A 21,457-nucleotide genomic window follows, 5' to 3' on the forward strand; every position below is an offset into this window, starting at 1 on the left:
AAACTGTTGCATTTCCCCCAAAATGCTACAAACGCACCCCGTGGCAATAGATAAATTCGAACACAAGTCCTCAGGGGTACGAGAGAACAACTTCCAAAGAGAGTTCAGGAGGAAAGCTAATCAGGAAGCATGGATCTCCTTTCACAAATATCAAATTAGTTCAGATAATGGAAATATGAACGAAAGCAGGAACGGAAATTGTTGGAGAACCCCAACAAGTTTCGGAGTATCTGTGGGGATAAATACAATGTTAATTTTCTAAGTTTGATATAACTGTTCTTCAACTCTACTTCATTTCTCCATTATTTCTTTGTCTATTTCAGATTTCCTCTTGCAATAAATGCTGGCCATACAGCATTAATTTTGGTTTTCTTTCCAAAGTTCTGCAGTGAAAACAGCCATCGTCAATGATGTTATGCAAGAATTTCATAGATCTAATGAATTCAACCATAAAGAATTGGTGCATTATTGTTAGTTTGTGCGGAATTTGACACCATAGACTACATTAATTTGCAGAGCTGAGCGCTTCAGCAAAGATAAGCCATATCTGTAATGAATATAACCATTCTTATCTTTCAAATCTGTTCATAAGCATAGCCTTTATCACTGCTGAACTAACCCTTCCCAAATTGAATGCAGCATATGAAACTTTGTGAACAGCATAGTGTTATTGATAAAATTAAAATTTCCATTGGTGAATGCATCGCCATTGAATTTATCGAATTGATTAAACTGAAATGAACATTTCAACACTGAGTGTGACTATCGAAGGAAAGGCATTCACAGTATGCTGAGGTCGCTAGTTATGTCAGCATTTATTGAAAGTTGCGAGTTTCCCTGAAAAACGTAATGGTGAACTGTTATCTTGATCTCCTGCATTCCACGTATTGCACTGGATGGGCAATGCAGTTAGGAAGGGCATTTCAGCGTTGTCACCAAATGAAGCAGAAATTCAAAGTTTGGGTGAAAATTTGAAGCTCGGGTGCACGTTGTTGTGGTTCTGTTCGCCGAGCTGGAAATTTTTGTTGCAAACTTTTCGTCCCCTGTCTAGTTGACATCCTCAGTGCTTGGGAGCCTCCTGTGAAGCGCGTCTGTGGTGTTTCCTCCGGCATTTATAGTGGCCTGTCCTTGCCGCTTCCGGTTGTCAGTTTCAGCTGTCCGCTGTAGTGGCCGGTATATTGGGTCCAGGTCGATGTGTTTGTTGATGGAGTTTGTGGATGAATGCCATGCTTCTAGGAATTCCCCGGCTGTTCTTTGTTTGGCTTGCCCTATAATGGTAGTGTTGTCCCAGTCGAATTCATGTTGCTTGTCGTCTGCGTGTGTGGCTACTAAGGATAGCTGGTCGTGGCGTTTCGTGGTTAGTTGATGTTCATGGATGCGGATCGTTAGCTGTCTTCCTGTTTGTCCTATATAGTGTTTTGTGCAGTCCTTGCATGGGATTTTTATAGGACAAGCCATTATAGGGCAAGCCAAACAAAGAACAGCCAGGGAATTCCTAGAAGCATGGCACTCATCCACAAACTCCATCAACAAACACATCGACCTGGATCCAATATACCGGCCACTACAGCGGACAGCTGAAACTGACAGCCGGAAGCGGCAGGGACAGGCCACTATAAATTCCGGAGGAAACACCACAGAAACGCTTCACAGGAGGCTCCCAAGCACTGAGGATGTCACCTAGACAGGGGACGAAACGTTTGCAACAAAAAGTTTCAGCTCGGCGATCAGAACCACAACAATGAAGCAGAAATAGTACTAAACGATGTACAAGTCGGATGGTGAATGGCTTGGAAGAGTACTTGCAGATGCTTTCCCATATATCTGCTGTGCTTGTCCTTTGAGATGGAAGTAGGCATGAGGTCGAATTCGCTGTCTCGAGAGCTTTCACAAGTGCATGCAGTGCATGTTTTTTGGATGTTGTCCCAATGAAGTGGCTGTTCTATTCTGGATGATGGATGACGACATGCTCCTTGAGCATTGGTACAGCTGCACTGGGTGACGAAAACTTGATTTGTGACACTGGTTGACATTTTGGACACTGCCATAATAAATGCAATCGGACCATCTTGTAACATTCCGGTATTAAGGGTGGCATTATCACTCAAAGGTTAGTACTGCACCCTGGCAGCGCCAGGGACGCGGGTTAGACTCCCCTTCCAGGTGATTTTCTGGAAAGAGCTCACTTATTCTCGTCGTTTCGGCATGGCTTACCCCCAGCTGCTCCGGTTCCCTCCCACAATTCAAAGATGCGCAGGTTAGATGGTTTTGCCATGCTATATTGCTGATATTTTCCAGGGATATGTGGGCGAGGTGAGGTTATCACTTGGAAATGCTCTGTTACAAGGACAGAGATGGACGTGAGATGCTCTTAGGAGAATCTATGTTGAGTCGATATGCCAAGTAGGAGAAAGTGAGGACTGCAGATGCTGGAGATCAGAGCTGAAAATGTGTTCCTGGAAAAGCGCAGCAGGTCAGGCAGCATCCAAGGAGCAGGAGAATCGATGTTTCGGGCATGAGCCCTTCTTCAGGAATCTGCTCCTGAAGAAGGGCTCATGCCCGAAACGTCGATTCTCCTGCTCCTTGGATGCTGCTCGATATGCCAAATAGCCTACATAACACTATAACGCGAGGCAGTGCTTCCCCTTCCCACAGATTAGAACCTTCTATTGAATTAAAGCATGTAGACCATTACCATGGCAATTGGACTCATACTTGATTCAAACCTTAAGAAAATAAGTAAATAAATATAATCTCTCTGGAGCCTATCACCAGGTATAAATGTGGCAAACCTCTCCGTCGTGGATACCATTCTAAGAGCTACTCATAAAAATGCACTTACAATCAAAATTTTTGGTGTTTAGCATTTAAAATGCTGCTCCCCTGGGTATTGGAATTCCTAATAAAACTTTGCATTTTCTGACATTATTGTGCTTCTTTATTGCCAATATTCTTCCGTACTCCTAATGCATTTTTATCCAGCCACTGGATTATCTTGAAAGCTTTGATCTCTTCAATTCAATTGCTGTATTTTAACACAATTTGCAGTATGTTTATCTGCTGCAGAAGTGCTACGTCTGTTTTATAAAACCAGCACAGGCCCTTCGTGGAATATTGTGTCTTCATGAGTGACATAATGAATATTACTTCATAACTGCATGTTATTCTTCTAACTTTAAGAATTCACAATTTTAAGTATAATTATTCGCTGAACTTAGTAGAATGTCTGCCCATTAAGGATTATGATTTTTATATCCTTACACAATAATATATTCATTCAAATAAAGCTATTAATATTCTCTGTTACCTGAAATATTTCTCAGTATATACCCTCAACACTCCATTTCTGTTTTTCAGCGGCGGTGGCAGCAACAACGCGAAGGACAGCACCTTGTACCAGGGGCCTGCCGGGAGCAGCGAGTGAGTGATTTGAGACTTTCAAAACTTACCACGAGCGCGGGAGTCCTCCATTTCTGTTTTACAGCGGCAGCGGCAACAGCAGAAGCAATTTGTAGGACAGCAGCTTGCACCAAGGGCCTGCCGGGAGCGGCGAGTCACTGATTTGTGCTTTTAAATTTTAAGTCAGAGAGCAGAGGTTTCTGGGAAAGGAGGGACTTCTTATTTTCTTTTCCCTCCTGCTATATAAGTTAGTGTCTTCTCAACCTGAGACCCTACCTTTGTAGGGCTGCCCTCCCAACCACCTCCTCTAACCTTAAAGACAAGGGACATATCAGGTAAGCATCTCTTTTTTTACTTTGTGACGAGGGGACTAGCAGGGATGGTAGTGCAGGGAGAGCAATATTCCTCCTGCATGATGTTTGAGATCAGGGACACCAATAGTGTTCCATCCAAGTATATCTGCAGGAAGTGCGCCCAACTCTCAGTTCCCCAAGACCGTGTTAGAGAACTGGAGAGGGAGCTGGATGAACTTTGGATTATTCGGGAGGCAGAGGTTGTGATAGATAGGAGTTCCAGGGAAGTAGTTCGAAATGGGAAAAACAATCAATGGAGGGATCCCCTGTGGTCATTCCCCTGAAAAACATGTATGCAGTTTTGGATATTGTCGAGGGGGATGACTTATCAGGGGCAAACAGTGGGACCCAGGTCTCTGGCACAGAGCCTGTCCTGTTGCACAGAAGTGAAGGAGGGAAAGGAGGAGAGTGTCAGTCATTGGTGATTGAATAGTTAGAGGTTCACATAGAAGGTTTGTTGGGAGCGAACGAGAATCGCAGTTGGTGTGTTACGTCCCAGGTGCCAGGGTCCGTGATGACTCGGATTGTATCTTTGGGATCCTGAAGGGAGAGGGTGACAAGCCTCAAGTCGTTTTCCATGTAGGTACCAACGACATAGGTAGAAACAGGGATTGGGATGTAAGGCAGGATTTCAGGGAGCTAAGGTGGAAACTGAGAACTAGAACAATCAGAGTTGTTATCCCTGGATTCTGAGCCGTGCCACGTGATAGCGAGGAAAGGAATATGGAGAGATATCAACTAAACATGTGGCTGCAAGGATGGTGCAGGAGTGAGGGTTTCACGTTTTTGGATAATTAGGACTCATTCTGGGGAAGGTGGGACTTGCACAAACAGGAGGGTCTTCACTTGAACTAGAGCATATTAATATCCTGGGTGGGAAATTTGCTGGTGCTATTCGGGTGGGTTTAAACTAGCTCAGGAGGGGGATGGGAACCGAGGTGTAGCTGCAGTGCACAGGAGGATAAGAGTAGGAAGGATAGGGACAGGATTTCAGGGTCACAGGAATGTACTGGCAGGCAGCGAAGTGGTTTAAAGTGTGTCTACTTCAACGCCAGAAATATCCGAAATAATGTAGGTGAGCTTGCAGCATGGATCGGTACCTGAGACTTCAATGTTGTGGCCATTTCGGAGACATGGATAGGGCAAGGTGAGGAATAGATGTTGTAGGTTCCAGGGTTCAGATCTTTCAGTAAAAACCGGCCAGGCGGTAAAGGAGGGGGAGGTGTAGGCTTGCTAGTCAAAGATATTATAATGGTGGTTGAGAGAACTTTTAATGAGGACTCGTCTGCTGAGGTAGTGTGGGCTGAGGTTAGAAACAGGAGAGGAGAGGTCACACTTCTTGGAGTTTTCTATAGGCCTCCGCAGATTTTCAGGGAGGTGGAAGAGAGAATTAGCAACATTATTCTCGGTAGGTTTGAAAGGAAGCGCGTGGTCATTATGGGATACTTTAACTTCCCCATAATTGATTAGAAATGTTATAGCTCGAGTATGTCGAATGGATCAGTTTTCGTCCAATCTGTACAGGAGGGTTTCAGATTAGATTAGATTACAGTGTGGAAACAGGCCCTTCGGCCCAACAAGTCCACACCGACCCGCCGAAGCGAAACCCACCCATACCCCTACATTTACCCCTTACCTAACACTACGGGCAATTTAGTATGGCCAATTCACCTAACCTGCACATCTTTGGACTGTGGGAAGAAACCGGAACACCCGGAGGAAACCCACGCAGACACGGGGAGAACGTGCAAACTCCACACAGTCAGTCGCCTGAGTCGGGAATTGAACCCGGGTCTCTGGCGCTGCGAGGCAGCAGTGCTAACCACTGTGCCACCGTGCCGCCCACGTGTTTCCTGACACAGTATGTCGAAGGGCCGACAAGAGGGGAGGTCACACTGGATCTGGTGCTTGGTTAAGAAGCAGGCAAGGTGTTTGATTTAGTTGTAGGTGAGTACCTTGGAGAGAGTGACCATAATTCAGTTACGTTTAGTTTAGCGATGGAAAGGGATAGTTACATGCCAAGGTCAAGAGTTATCGATGGGGCAAGGGCAATTACAATGCGATTAGGCACGAATTAGGATGCATAGAATGGAGTAGCAAAATGCAAAGGATGCAGGCAATCGAAATGTGGAATTGGCTTAAGGAACAGATATTGCATGTCCTTGATAGGTATGTCCCTGTCAGGCAGGGAGGAAGTGATATGGTAAGGGAAACCGTGGTTTACTACAGAAATTTCAACTCTTGTTAAGAAGAAGAAGGACGCTTATGTGCTGATGAGGCAAGATGGTTCAGATGTGGCGATGGAGATTTACAGATCTGTCAGGAAGGATTTAAAGAGAGAGTTAAGAAGAGCAAAGAGAGGACACGAGCAGCCTTTAGCAAATAGAATAAAGGAGAACCATGAAGCTTTCTATAGGTATGTGAGGAATAAAAGGATGATTAGGGTAGGAATAGGGCCAGTCAAAGACAGAATTGGGAAGTTGAGTGTGGACCTTGTCGAGATCAGATAGGTGTTAAATGAACATTTCTCATCGGTGTTCACTCAGGAAAAGGAAGTTATTGTGGAGGAGAAGAATGAGGTATGAGACATTAGACTAGAAATGATTGTGGTTAGTTACACACAGATATTATCGATTCAAGAAGGAGTGAAAGTAGACAAGTTCCCTTGACTGGATGAGATTTATCCGAGGAAGCTCTGGGAAGCTAGGGAGGAAATAGCAGAGCCTTTGGCTTTGATATTTGAGTCGTCATTGTCTACAGGTTTAATACCTGAGGACTGGAGGATTGTAAATGTTGTGCCCATGTTCAAGAATGGCAGCAGAGATGACCCAGGTAATTATAGAACAGTGAGCCTTATTTCTGTTGTCGGAACGGTTTTGGAAAGGATTATGAGAGATGAGATTTATAATCACCTAGCAAGCATCAATTTAATTTCGGGTAGTGAACAGGGTTTTGTCAAGGGCAGGTCGTGTCTCGCAAACCTCATTGATTTTTTTAGAAGGTGACCAAGCATGTAGATGAGGGTAGGGCAGTTGATGTGTTCTACCTGGACTTCAGTAAAGTCTTTGATAAGGTTCCACATGGTAGGCTGATGGGGAAACTGCAGAGGCATGGAATTGAGGGTGATTTAGCGGGTTGGATTAGAAACTGGCTTTCTGGAACAAGGCAGCGAGTGATGGTTGATGGAATATATTCAGTCTGGAGTCCAGTTACTAGTGGTGTGCACAAGAATCAGTTTTGGGACCACTGCTGTTTGTTATTTTTATAAATGACTTAGATGCAGGCATAGGTGGATGAATTAGTAAATTTGCAGATGACACGAAAGTGGGTGGAGTAGTGGACAGTTTGGAAGAATGTTACAGGTTGCAGGGGAATTGGATAAACTGCAGAATTAGGCTGGGAGGTGGAAAATGGAGTTCAATGCAGCTAAATGTGAGGTGATGCACTTTAGGAAGAATAACAGGATGTCACAGTACTTGGTCACTGGAAAAATTCTTGGTAATGTGGATGTGCAGAGGGATCTTGGAGTCCATGTGCATAGATCCCTGAAAGTTTCCACCCAGGTGGATAGTCCTGCTAAGTGTGATGTGTTAGGTTTCATTGGTAGAGGGATTGAGTTCCGGAGCTGCAATATCATGCTGCAACTATACAAAACGCTGGTACGGCCACACTTGAAATATTGTATACAGTTCTGGTGACTCCATTACAGAAAGGATGTGGAAGCATTGGAAAAGGTGCAGAGAAGCTTTGCCAGGATGTTGTCTGGTCTGGAGGGCACGTCTTATGATGAAAGTCTAAGTGACTTGGGTCTGTTCTCATTGGAAAGAAGAATTTGATGGAGACATACAAGATGAAACCTGCAGAGTTTAAACTAACTCTGCAGGGGCATGGGAACCTAGACTGTAGCTTTAGTGTCCAGGACCTGGACTGTAGGGAGGTTTGGAACATGGCATCAATCTCAAAGGAGGGTGCCTGTAAAGAGGAAAGTGGCTTGAAGTGTGTATACTTCAATGCAAGAAGTATACGAAATAAGGTAGGTGAACTTGCAGCACGGATTGGTACCTGGGACTTCGATGTTGTGGCTGTTACGGAGACATGGGTAGAACAGGGACAGGATTGGCTGTTGCAGGTTCCAGGGTTTAAATGTTTTAGTAGGGTCAGAGGTGAGGGTAAAAGAGGGGGAGATGTGGCATTGCTTGTCAAAGATAGTATTACAGCAGTGCAAAGGACGATGGATGAAGACTCGCCATCTGAGGTAGTTTGGGCTGAGGTTAAGAATAGGAAAGGTGAGGTCACTATGTTAGGAGTTTTTTATAGGCCTCCTAATAGTCCTAGAAATGTAGAAGAAAGGATTGCGAGGATGATTCAGGAGAAGAGTGAAAGTAATAGGGTGGTTGTTATGGGGGACTTTAACTTTCCTGATATTGATTGGGAAAGCTATAGCTCTAGTTCGTTAGATGGGTCGGCGTTTGTCCAATGTGTGCAGGAGGGTTTCCTGACACAATATGTAGATAGGCCAACAAGAGGTGAGACCATACTGGATTTGGTTCTGGGTAACGAGCCAGGACAGGTGTTAGAATTAGAGGTAGGTGAGCACTTTGGGGACAGTGGCCACAATTCGGTGAGGGATAAGTGTGCACTGCAGGGCTAGAGTTATAGCTGGGGGCAGGGAAATTATGATGCGGTGAGGCATGACTTAGGATGCATGGCTTGGAAAAGTAGGCTTCAAGACAAGGGCGTATTTGATATGTGGAGCTTGTTCAAGGAGCAACTATTGAGTGTCCTTGATAAGTATGTACCTGTCAGGTAGGGAGAAAAGGATCGTGTGAGGGAGCTGTGGTTTAATAAGGAATTGGAATCCCTTGTTAAATGGAAGAGGGCGGCCGATGTAAAGATGAGGCGTGAAGGTTCAATTGGGGCGATTGATAGTTATAAGGTAGCCAGGAAGGACCTGAAGAGAGAGATAAGAGCAAGGAGGGGACATGAAAAGTCCTTGGTTGGTAGGATTAGGGAAAACCCTAACGCTTTCTATAGGTATGTCAGGAATAAAAGAATGACTAGGGTAGGAATAGGTCCAGTCAAGGATAGTAGTGGGAAGTTGTGTGTGGAGGCTGAAGAGATTGGGGAGACATTGAATGAATACTTTTCGTCAGTATTCACTCAGGAACAGGACATTGTTGCCGATGTGAATACTGAGTCACAATTAAGTAGATTGAATGGCTTTGAGGTATGTAGGGAAGAGGTGTTGGAAATTCTGGAAAGGGTGAAAGTAGATAAGTCCCCTGGGCCTGTTGGCATTTATCCTAGGATTCTCTGTGAAGCAAGGGAGGAGATTGCAGAGCCATTGGTCTTGATTTTTATGTCTTCGTTGTCTACAGGAGTAGTGCCAGAAGACTGGAGGCTAGCAAATGTGGTTCCCTTGTTCAAGAAAAGGAGTAGGGATAACCCTAGTAACTATAGGCCGGTGAGTCTCACTTCTGTTGTGAGCAAAGTCTTCGAGAGAATTGTAATGGATAGGATTTATGAACATTTGGATAGGAATAATGTGATCAAGGATGGTCTGCATGGTTTTGTGAAGGGCAGGTCGTGCCTCACAAACCTTATTGATTTCATTCAGAAGGTGACTAAGGAGGTGGACGAGGGGAAAGCGGTAGATGTGGTGTATATGGATTTTAGTAAGGCGTTTGATAAGGTTCCCCATGGTAGGCTACTTCAAAAAATACGGAGGTATGGCATTGAGGGTGAGTTGGAGGTTTGGATTAGGAATTGGTGGACTGGAAGAAGACAGAGGGTAGTAGTTGATGGTAAAGGTTCATCTTGGAGTGCTGTTACTAGCAGTGTTCTGCAAGGATCTGTTTTGGGACCATTGCTGTTTTTCATTTTTTTTTCAATGACCTAGAGGAGAGTCGAGAAGGTTGGGTGAGCAAGTTTGTGGATGATACGAAGGTCGGAGGAGTTGTTGACAGTGAGGAAGGATGTGGCAGGATACAGCGGGATATAGATAAGGTGCAGAACTGGGCAGAAAGGTGGCAAATGGAGTTCAATGTAGGTAAGTGTGAGGTGATTCACTTTGGTAAGAGTAACAAAAAGATGGGGTACTGGGCTAACGGTCGGATACTTGGTAGTGTGGATAAGCAGAGGGAAAATAGTGTCCATGTACACAGATCTTTGAAAGTTGCCACCCAGGTAAATAGTGCGGTGAAAAAGGCATATGGCGTACTGGTAGAGGAATTGGTAGAGGAATTGGTAGAGGAATTTATTGGTAGAGGAATTGAGTTCCGGATTTCTGAGATCATGTTGCAGTTGTATAAGACTCTGGTGCGGCCGCATCTGGAGTATTGTGTGCAGTTTTGGTCGCCACACTATAGGAAAGATGTGGAGGCACTGGAACGGGTGCAGAGGAGGTTTACCAGGATGTTGCCTGGTATGGTAAGAAGATCGTATGTGGAACGGCTGAGGCACTTGGGGTTGTTTTCATTGGAGAAAAGTAGGTTTAGGGATGACTTGATAGAGGTGTACAAGATGATTAGGGGTTTAGATAGGGTTGACCGTTAGAACCTTTTTCCACGTATGGAGTCAGCTATTACGATGGGGGCACAGCTTTAAATTAAGGGGTGGTAGGTATAGGACAGATGTTAGGGGTAGGTTCTTTACTCAGCGAGTCGTGAGTTCATGGAATGCCCTGCCAGTAGCAGTGGTGGACTCTCCCTCTTTATGGGCATTTAAGCGGGCATTAGATAGGCATATGGAGGATAGTGTGCTAGTGTAGGTTAGGTGGGCTCGAATCGGCGCAATATCGAGGGCCAAAGGGTCTGTACTGCGCTGTATTCTTCTATGTTCTGTGATCAGATGATTAGGTAGGATAGACAGACAAAGTCTTTTTCGTGGGATGATGACGTCAGCTTGTACGAGAGGGCACAGCAACACATTGAGGGGTGACAGATTTAAGACAGATGTCAGAGGCATGTTCTTTCCGCAGAGAGTAGTAAAGTCGTGGGAATACCCTACCTGTTAAGGTAGTCAACTAGGGAGATTTAAACAATCCTTAGTTAAGCACATGGATGATTTTGGGATAATTTAGGGGGGCGAGCTGAGAATAGTTACAGGTTGGCGCAACATCGAGGGCCGAAGGGCATGTTCTGCGCTGTATTGTTCTATGTTCCATGTCACCTTTTGTGAAACTACAGCAGTAATTCTAGAAAACAGCACACCATCAATTTCTGAGGGACAAATACGGACCAGGATTACATACTATACTGTCAGCAAGGCCCACATGCAAAAAATGAAGAGTAAGGAATATAGTACAGTCATATCGATATTCTGTGCATTTTAGTTATATGGTCATCACTCATTGTTTATGCTCAGGTTGAATTGTGATTGAGAAGATCTACGGAACTGCTGCTGAAAATATGTGGTTGGAGGACCGAAAGCTTGGAAGGATATTCTCAGAAAGGAGACTAAATTGGCTCATGCGGTGGCAGTGAAGGAATAGTACTATCGTTCCCAGTCCGTACAGTGGATGTCCTGGAGGAGAACATGCATGAACCAATTTTTATTTTCAACTGTGGCCTTAGTCATCATCTTCTTGTTAAAAGTCGGGAGCTTGAAAGATGCTATAGAATTAGATTTAGCCAGTCACTACTTTATTTTTAATTAAGGGTACATATTGCTCCAATTGTATATTTCAGGTAAGTGAAGGTTATTCTATCCCACTCGTGAATTCAACCTTGGGGCTGTTGGCAAGATATGAGGGAGAGAGGAAGTGAGTTATTTTCTGCATAATTCCTTGTCTCTTACATCATTTTTCAATCATATCATGGAAATGATAGTGAACATCAATAGATGATTAGATCCTCTTTTCGTGCAAATAGTTGTTTTCTGACACAGATATGTTGCAAATATTACTGCCCATTTCTCATTCGAAAAACTGTGATTTGCCAAAGTGTTGTTTCCTCAAGATAGAGACTGGTTCAATATTCTAGGTCTCCCAAAGCGTGGAGTTCTGCAGAACCGTCAAAAAATACACTACATCTCTAAATTGGGATGAAACGTTGTGTAAATGTAACTTCTTTATTCAAACCGTTATGTTCCATGAATAATCGATATGTGATCACGAGATAATGTTCACACTGTTGAATTCGTGAAATGATTTTGATCCGTGGAAGTATGCTTTGCACCGCATTTACCAAATTTGACATTTCCTGTCCTCTACAATAATGAACCGTGGAAGATATGTTTGCATTCCACAAGGCGCTTAGCAACAAATAATGAGTTTTCTCCTGCCAGCTTCTTCTTAAGTGGAAATCTACCTCCTAAAGTCAAGGAACAACGGGTTACTGATAAGTGCAGTCCTCCCATTACTGCACAATAGACATAAATAAAAAGACACAACACAACCAGAGACACTAGCCATCCTGCCATACATCAATGACAATTCGGAGATGAAAAAGAAACTATTCCAGAAACTAGGCATCATGGTAGCCACAAACATGCCACCACGTTGAAACAGGTCCTGATGAATTTAAAGGAATTTAAATCTTCTCCAAAATCTCAAGCTTTCTAAAAAGACAAGAAAAGCAGATGCATATGAACACCACACGTCACACTAACATGGAATCTGTTGGCCATTCCTTCACGAAAACGTACTCAGAATTCTGCATTTTCTTCCTAACAGACAAGTATCGATTTGCCTCCTCCTCACGATGATGAGTACTTCAAGAATTTAGTCTTATTGTCAGGCTGACGAGAATTTCCAAAGCGCTACTAATGCTGCATCATCAGTATCATGCAAAGAAGGTTTTCTTTTTGACGAAAACACGCTATGACGCGGTCCTTCTCATGTCATTGTACATTATGTGCCCCACTGATTCTTGTCCTATCGAGGAGTGATCATACGTCTTTCGAGTATGTTTCTTAATGCATAGTATTATTGATTCTTTTACTGCCAGAGGTAAATTTTAGACTTATATCCATAACTACATGCAGCTGTATTTACCCAGTGAGAGTTGTCTTTTCATTTGCAAAGCAAAGAAGAACCATTTGATTGCTGACTATGCTCAATAAACTGTAAAATGCATATTTACATTTCGTATGGGCAAGTTTAACAGTGTACTTTTCATATAGTCGTTAGGTTACATGTGTGCGTATGATCCCCTGCAGCCTACGTTCTGTTTTACATTCACATTTAATCTTCTCATGTCGTGCTTTATTTTACAGAACATAATGAGACGGGGTGGATGTTGCTTGAGTGTGAAGCATATTTGCGACATGTTTCCTTTTTATTGCAGAACTTCTATTTGTATGAATCACATAACGGTGGCTCTCGTCTTGATTAAACACTCAGAAATCGTCAACAATATAGAATTTTTTTAATTATTTCAAATGCATTTCTCGTTCTTCCTTGGTAGTTTTATTTGGGTATTTCAAAATCCACTTTATGTGTAATGCTTTGTTTGACGTTTCATCATCTTAATCCGGGATACCAGTATCACTATTTTTACACATTCAAAGCACGCATTTCTGGAAAAAAAATCAACATTTCTGGCAGCGTCTGTGGAGGGAAAGCAAAGTTATCATTGCGCTTCCAGGAAGGCCCTTCTTCAAGACTGATTGGTCACTGAAAGCTCCCTGGACTGCAAGCATTCACTTTCCCTCCTCTCACCAGATGCAGCCTGAATAACCCTTCCGAGGGTTACTTTTGTACAGAAAATTCAATTTGAGTTTCTGATTTCAATCATCTGCAATTCACTCTGTGTTTCGTCCTACTGTTTTAATCGATACGTTTCTCTCGAAAATATCAGAACCAATATTTGACATTTCTACCTAAGTTAGAGAAATTGAATGAGAAAAAAAACAAATGACAGATGCAGCGGACGGTGCTAAATGTGAAGTTATAACTTGTTTGTTAAAAATAGAGAAGAAGAATATTATTTAAATACGGAGAGCTTGGGAAGTATGGTTACATAAAGGGATCTAAGTCAATGAAATAGACATAAGAATAGCAGAGCAAAATGTACGCAGAATGCTTAGAGAAATTATTAAAGATGCCCAAAACAGACTCCGTAAATACAACCGGGACATTTTGCATCAAAACTCTTTACTCTGTCATCCAACGGACCATGAATGGATAGACACAGGGCAACAAGCCATAGATGTTAGAACATAGAACATAGAACAATACAGCACAGAACAAGCCCTTCGGCCCACGATGTTGTGCCGAACATTTATCCTAGCTTAAGACTTATCCATGTAACTATCCAATTGCCGCTTAAAGGTCACCAATGATTCTGACTCTGCCACTCCCACAGGGAGAGCATTCCATGCCCCCACCACTCTCTGAGTAAAGAACCTACCCCTGACATCTCCCCTACACCTTCCACCCTTCACTTTAAATTTATGTCCCCTTGTAACACTCTGTTGTACCCGGGGGAAAAATTTCTGATTGTCTACTCTATCTATTCCTCTGATCATCTTATAAACCTCTATCAAGTCACCCCTCATCCTTCGCCGTTCCAACGAGAAAAGGCCTAGCACTCTCAACCTATCCTCGTACGACCTATTCTCCATTCCAGGCAATATCCTGGTAAATATTCTCTGCACCCTCTCCAAAGTTTCCACATCTTTCCTAAAGTGAGGCGACCAGAACTGCACACAGTACTCCAAATGTGGCCTAACCAAAGTCCTGTACAATTGCAACATCACTTCACGACTCTTGAATTCAATCCCTCTGCTAATGAACGCTAATACACCATAGGCCTTCTTACAAGCTCAATCCACTTGAGTGGCAACTTTCAAAGATCTATGAACATAGATCCCAAGATCCCTCTGCTCCTCCACCTTACTAAGAACCCTACCGTTAACCCTGTATTCCGCATTTTTATTTGTCCTTCCAAAATGGACAACTTCACACTTGACAGGGTTGAACTCCATCTGCCACTCCTCAGCCCAGCTCTGCATCATTTCTAAGTTCCTTTGCAGCCAACAACAACCCTCCTCACTATTCACAACTCCACCAATCTTCGTATCATCTGCAAATTTACTGACCCACCCTTCGACTCCCTCTTCCAAGTCATTAATAAAAATTACAAACAGCAGAGGACCCAGATCTGATCCCTGCGGAAATACACTTGTAACTGGGCTCCAGGCTGAATATTTACCATCTACCACCACTCACTGACTTCGACCGGTTAGCCAGTTCTCTATCCAACTGGCCAAACTCCCCACTATCCCCTGCCTCCTGACCTTCTGCATAAGCCTACCATGGGGAACCTTATCAAATGCCTTTCTAAAATCCATGTATACTACGTCCACTGCTCTACCCTCATCCACATGCTTGGTCACCTCCTCAAGGAATTCAATAAGACTTGTGAGGCAAGACCTAAGTGGGCGGCACGGTGGCACAGTGGTTAGCACTGCTGCCTCACAGCGCCAGAGACCCGGGTTCAATTCCCGACTCAGGCGACTGACTGTGTGGAGTTTGCACGTTCTCTCCGTGTCTGCGGGGGTTTCCTCCGGGTGCTCCGGTTTCCTCCCACAGTCCAAAGATGTGCAGGGTCAGGTGAATTGGCCATACTAAATTGCCCGTAGTGTTAAGTAAGGGGTATGGGTGGGTTTCGCTTCGGCGGGTCGGTGTAGACTTGTTGGGCCGAAGGGCCTGTTTCCACACTGTAATCTAATCTAATCTAATCTAATCTAACCTACCCCTCACAAATCCGTGCTGGCTGTCCCTAATCAAGCAGTGGCTTTCCAGATACTCATAAATTCTATACGTCAGTTTGCCTCCCACTGAAATAAGACCAACTGGCTGTAATTCCCGGGGTTATCCCTATTTCCTTTTTGGAACAGGGGCACAACATTCGCCACTCTCCAGTCCCCTGGCACCACCCCCATTGACAGTGAAGACGAAAAGATCATTGCCAACCCTTCTGCAATTTCCTCTCTTGCTTCCCACATAATCCGAGGATATATCCCGTCAGGCCCGGGGGACTTGTCTATCCTCAAGTTTTTCAAAATGCCCAACGCATCTTCCTTCCTAACAAGTATCTCCTCTCGCTTACCAGTCCGTTTCATATTCTCCTCTTCAATAATATGGTCCCTCTCATTTGTAAATACTGAAGAAAAATACTCATTCGAGACCTCTCCTATCTCTTCTGACTCAATACACAGTCTCCCACTGCTGTCCTTGATCGGACATACCCTCGTTTTCATCATTCTCATGTTAGACAGCGACAAACACAGATAATGGAAAAAGTAGTCCTGCAGAAAACTAGACAAACTTACACAAATTAACAACACTGACTACACAGAAGTATGGATTTAAAAAAAGCTACCTGACCGCCCCATAACAGACGCTGAGAAGGCCGTCTAAGTGAGAGGATTAAATTACAACTACCAGGATGCGGACAAGAAAGATTTCTTAGCAGCATTAGAAACAACACTAAAAGACAACCAACTTACAGAAGAAACCCAACAAACCATCAATCAGGTAGTTGCCCCGAACATTAAGCAGAAAAAAGGAAGCAAGCACACTCAATACACAAGAAAGGAAAGCACCAGACAGACTAAAAAAAGATAAAAAAACATTGTTATCCTTCAGGCAGGCAATTGACAGTCATTCTAAATCGAAGACACGGCATTGAAAGAGCGAACTCACTACTTACAGATACCAACACTTACCAACAGGTGGCGATAGACCTGACCCCACAACTAGAGAACCGAATCACAACCCGACTCAAAAAACATCAGTAATCTTAACAAATAAATAAGACCGAATTCCAAAACATGAAACCAGATGGAGACAACACACCACGTTTCTACGGATTACCCAACATTAACAAACCAGGAGCCCCCTACCCCCACCTCAAAACCATAGTCTCACTACCTGGAACATAACTTACAGTCCGCCCAAGGAGATATATATTCCACAAATTTTTTTTTTCACATCTGTCAAGAAAATATATGACTTTTCAAAAGTTTGGATTCTGTAGTTTATCAACGATAGCATGAATAGCGACTCATTTAACTGACACGAGTGGAATGATATATATTGACTTATCTTATTTAGCGAATCGAAACAATACGTGGGGAAGTTATATTTAATGTAAAGTAACTAATTTTAGAATGATCTTTTGCATTTGCTCCCCGAATCGGTGTCGGCACTGAATCCGACATAAGTTGGTACTTGAGTCATCCTTCGACAATTTGAATATTCCATGGAATTAAGAGGTGATAACATATTTAAAAAAGGTATATTCAGATAGGTATCTAGTTTGTGACATTTCTCAATATGTAACTTAAGTATAACAAGGTCACTTATCCCATGATCGAGCTAATTTTCTATTTTAAACTAACATATAGCATGCAAAAAGAAGAAATAAGTTTGGGAAATCATAATGCAAGCTAAAACTTCTATTAGGTAAGAACATTATTTGAGAGATTAATAAGGAAACGGGCATTTCATAACTGGTTTAGTTTACCTCTGATCAGTTATATGCATGTTTATCGATTAATCTGATATCACAGGATCCTGACTATGATATAGGCAATGCAGATCTTGATATTCTAGTATCATGTGGCATTACTTAGCTTCATTTAACAAAGAAATGTATCAGGGAATTCTGAACAGTATGTAAGCAACGGAATAACCCCGCAATTTCATCAACAGATGCCTAAGAGAAAGACAACGGAATTAGGACATGCCACAATCCAAAGGACTGGCCACGTTACCGTACATCAAGAACATTTCTGAACTGACAGCCAGGCTACTACGACCACTAGGACTCATAACAGCACACAAACCAACATCCAACCTCAGACAACAACTCACCAGGACACAGGAACCAATACACAGCATGAGCAAAACCAACGTAGTGTACAAAGTCCCATGCAAGGACTGCACAAAACACTACATAGGACAAACAGAAAGACAGCTAACGATCCGCAGCAGGTCAGGCAGCATCCAAGGAACAGGAGAATCGACGTTTCGGGCATAAGCCCTTCTTCAGGAAAAAGGAAAGTGTGTCCAGCAGGCTAAGCTAAAAGGTAGGGAGGAGGGACTTTGGGGGAGGGGCTTTGGAAATGCGATAGGTGGAGGGAGGTCAAGGTGAGGGTGATAGGCCGGAGTGGGATGGGGGCGGAGAGGTCAGGAAGATGATTGCAGGTAAGGAAGGCCGTGCTGAGTTCGAGGGATTTGAGCTTCTGTGCAGAGGAGATGACCTGGGGTGTGCAGTGAGAGAGGGACTCACTGAAATCCTTGTCGAGGGAGGAAAAGAGCTTCTTCAAGGAAGGCATTCTTGTATGAAGTTGAATCTGGCTAATTATAGTTGGTTAAATGTCACCTTCATGTCATAATGAATTTTGTCATGACGTATTTAAGTTTTGTTTTTAATTTTATAATGTATACAATTTTGAATTACATATGGATGCAGATATCGTAGTAAATATGTATAACTAACGCAATATGTTGATCTAGCACTCTTACCCCTCAAGACAAAGCTAATCGGAATAATGTTGTCAAAACCCATGCTGGGACGTCAACATGGGAATAAAAGAGGAATTTGATTTCAAATAAATATGGTCTCAGGATGTCCTGGTGTGTAACTAGCGCACTACACAATTGTCAGCAACTTTATCTTATGGTAATTAATGCAGAAAAGAAGTGTCTCAGCTGAAAACGAGAGCACCAAATAGAATTGCATCATGTCTCGCCTGGTGACCATATAAATTATAAGTAGAATCCTAGAATATGATGAGGAGTACATAACTTCGTTGAGATAAATCGGAAAATACACATATTGTCAAAATATTACTTGATTGTAGTATGTTCGGGGCAAAGGGAGTCATGACACACGTATGGGTTAAGATTGGGAAATCCTGAAGTAGATAGTGGTCAATTATACCTACCAGAAAATTAGGGAGTCATATGCCTAGTGGTAAGTGCGAAAAAGATTTTATTTTCTCTTATTTTAACAAAACACCGAGCTACAAAATAAATTGTTTAAGATAATATGTGGGTATTTGTAAGACTCTGCTCAGAAACTATTCAACTCTCTAGATGAGAGTTTCCCAGTTAACTGTAATCAACGTTCGTTTTACTTTAAGGTAACCAGAATCTGCTTAGTCATTTGATAACTACATTTTGCAGTATTAATTATAGATGGCCGCTGTGTTTGCCTTTTCATTCGACTTTTTCTCTATAATGTAACTGCCAAAATTGATTTGCTGCTCCGCATTGCTGACGAAGCCCTGATTGGAGTCTTCTTATTGAAATACAGAACTCAGTCCTTTCATACAAAGGAAGAGTGGCATAATAATCTGAGTGGGATCAGCACCTGTTCAGAAAATGTGGCCCAATGACAAGATGCTGAAACGCGTCGGTTTTCAACAAACTTATAAATCTTGAACTTTACATATCGCGACTGAATATATCTGATCAGAATCTGCACCTGGCCATACTGAATGTGATTGTTGCAGTGGACCTCATCACATTGCAGTGATCTTGTCCTGATTTGCAGAAATTAAAATGTCCAGTGCAAGTACAGCGAGAATGTTAAAACATACTATTGAGGCAATGCATATCGAATCTAACAGGACTTAACTGACCTAGAAAACAAAACACGCTGAGATGCACAGATTTTCTCAAGTGAGTGCACATTCCCAAGGATATTCGAAAACGTGCCATGCCTGATAAGCAAGATCACAGCCAGAATTATGCTGAAAGTTTGACCTGAGGTGTGTATTCCCCAGAAATATGAATTTCTAATCGAGAAATGTCAGTACATTTAACTGACATCCAAGCTGCATAGATGTTACTAGTCCTATTCTGAATTCTCTGCAAAGCTTTTCAGAGCCACGTCCCATGAAAAGCAAACCGATTCCTTTCCATCAAGTCAGAAAATCGCATCAGCAGTAAATAACATGTTAGTTTGACTGTACCAATGGTAAAGGAATGAACAAACTAATTAGTCCCCTTGAGTGAAGTATCAGGTATAAGTGAAGCTAATTTGCAATGATTTACAGACGTGTTCAAAAATGCATGAAATACTGAGAGGTCTGCTGTTTGCTATTTACTACCCAGTACTCGCAACAATCGGGATTCCAGGTAAAGAATTGTACTCAGTTAGCTGCTCAATGAGCCATTGGTTATCTGCATAAAGACTGAATATTAACAGTGATGATTTTGCACATGACAAGAATCATTCTTTCTATTCAATGAGACCAATTTTACTCAACCTTACTGTAATGTATATCATCGAACTGTTTTCTTTCTTTTTTTCTCGTTGTTCTTGGTATAGTCGACACAATCTAGCTCGGCTTATTTCAGAGTAAGTGATTTCTTACTTCTGCAGATAGAGTTTTCATTATTGAAACATTGCCGTGCCTTTGGTGTCACATGTACGGCCGATCAATTTACAGAAGTAGCAATCTTTCCATAAAGACCGTTAGAGAATCAGGTGGGATTTTATGAATATTGTTTAATGGTAATAAAAACTGAATGGCATAATGGAAATTTCGGAACCATCAACCTTAAGCTAATCTCTTGATTACTTATCAATTACAATGCCACTGAGCCATTTCCTCTTATTAATAAATGTGTGTTCTTACTTGCTTTCTCTTTCTCTCTCTCTCTGGAAGCGAACTGTGCAGTGGTCGTTATACTTTCTCGAGGAAGATGCGGGCTATCTCAATGCATCACGTTTTATTTGGTGTCTATGGGCATGACGGATCTCCTGGTGATGTTGACGGCTGTAATACTAAACCGTGTTGCTGGAATTTATTTTCCTTATAGTTTCTTGTTCATCACACCAATATGTAGCCTTCGTTCTGTTTTAAATTATGCAGCCCTTGACAGTTCTGCCTGGTTAACCGTTTTTTTCACTTTTGATCGATTTGTAGCAATTTCTTGTAAGACACTGAAAATGAAATTTTGTACGAAAAAGATGGCTGCGTGGATCACAGGAATAGTGTCTGTTACGAGCTTTCTCATAAACACGGTTTCATATTTTGCATATGAACCTGTCTACGTAATTGACAATACACCCTGGCTCTGCGGAATAAAGGCCATTGTTTATACATCACTTGCATGGGCTGCATACGACTGGATTCGAATTATTTTAACACCTTGTCTGCCCTTTATTCTGATAGTGCTGCTCAATGCACTGACCGTCAGACACATTCTGACAGCAAATAGAACCCGCAGGAAACTCCGGGCCCAGAGCACTGGGGAAAATCAGAGCGATCCAGAGGTGGAAAAGAGGAGAAAATCCATTGTTTTACTTTTCACTGTGTCGGGTAGTTTCATCCTGTTATATTTGTTATGCTTTCTAACGATTTGCTATGTACGAATTGCAAAGCTGACATATCCATCTGCTTCTGATTTTACGAATTCCATATTTATTCTCCAAGAAATGGGATTTATGCTTCAGTTATTGAGTTCGTGCATTAATCCGTTTATTTATGCGGGCACCCAGGCTAAATTCAGAGTTCAATTAAAGAAGGGGCTCATATATCCGATAAGTTTCTTCAGTAAAATACTCAAACATTTGAAATAGGATAATGTAACATGTACCATAGTTTAGATTACAGAATGTGAATTCCACGGTCATGCCACATCCAAGCCCGCTTCTGTTCTCACGTTTGCATCCTAATTAAATTTCAAATCAAGGACATGTGAAGAATATCAAATTATAGCAGACAGCAGTCTTCGC

The sequence above is a fragment of the Chiloscyllium plagiosum genome, unplaced genomic scaffold (assembly GCF_037043375.1).
Source record: "Chiloscyllium plagiosum isolate Xiang-an unplaced genomic scaffold, Cpla_swu_hap1 HiC_scaffold_27, whole genome shotgun sequence".
Taxonomy (NCBI): Eukaryota; Metazoa; Chordata; class Chondrichthyes; order Orectolobiformes; family Hemiscylliidae; genus Chiloscyllium; species Chiloscyllium plagiosum.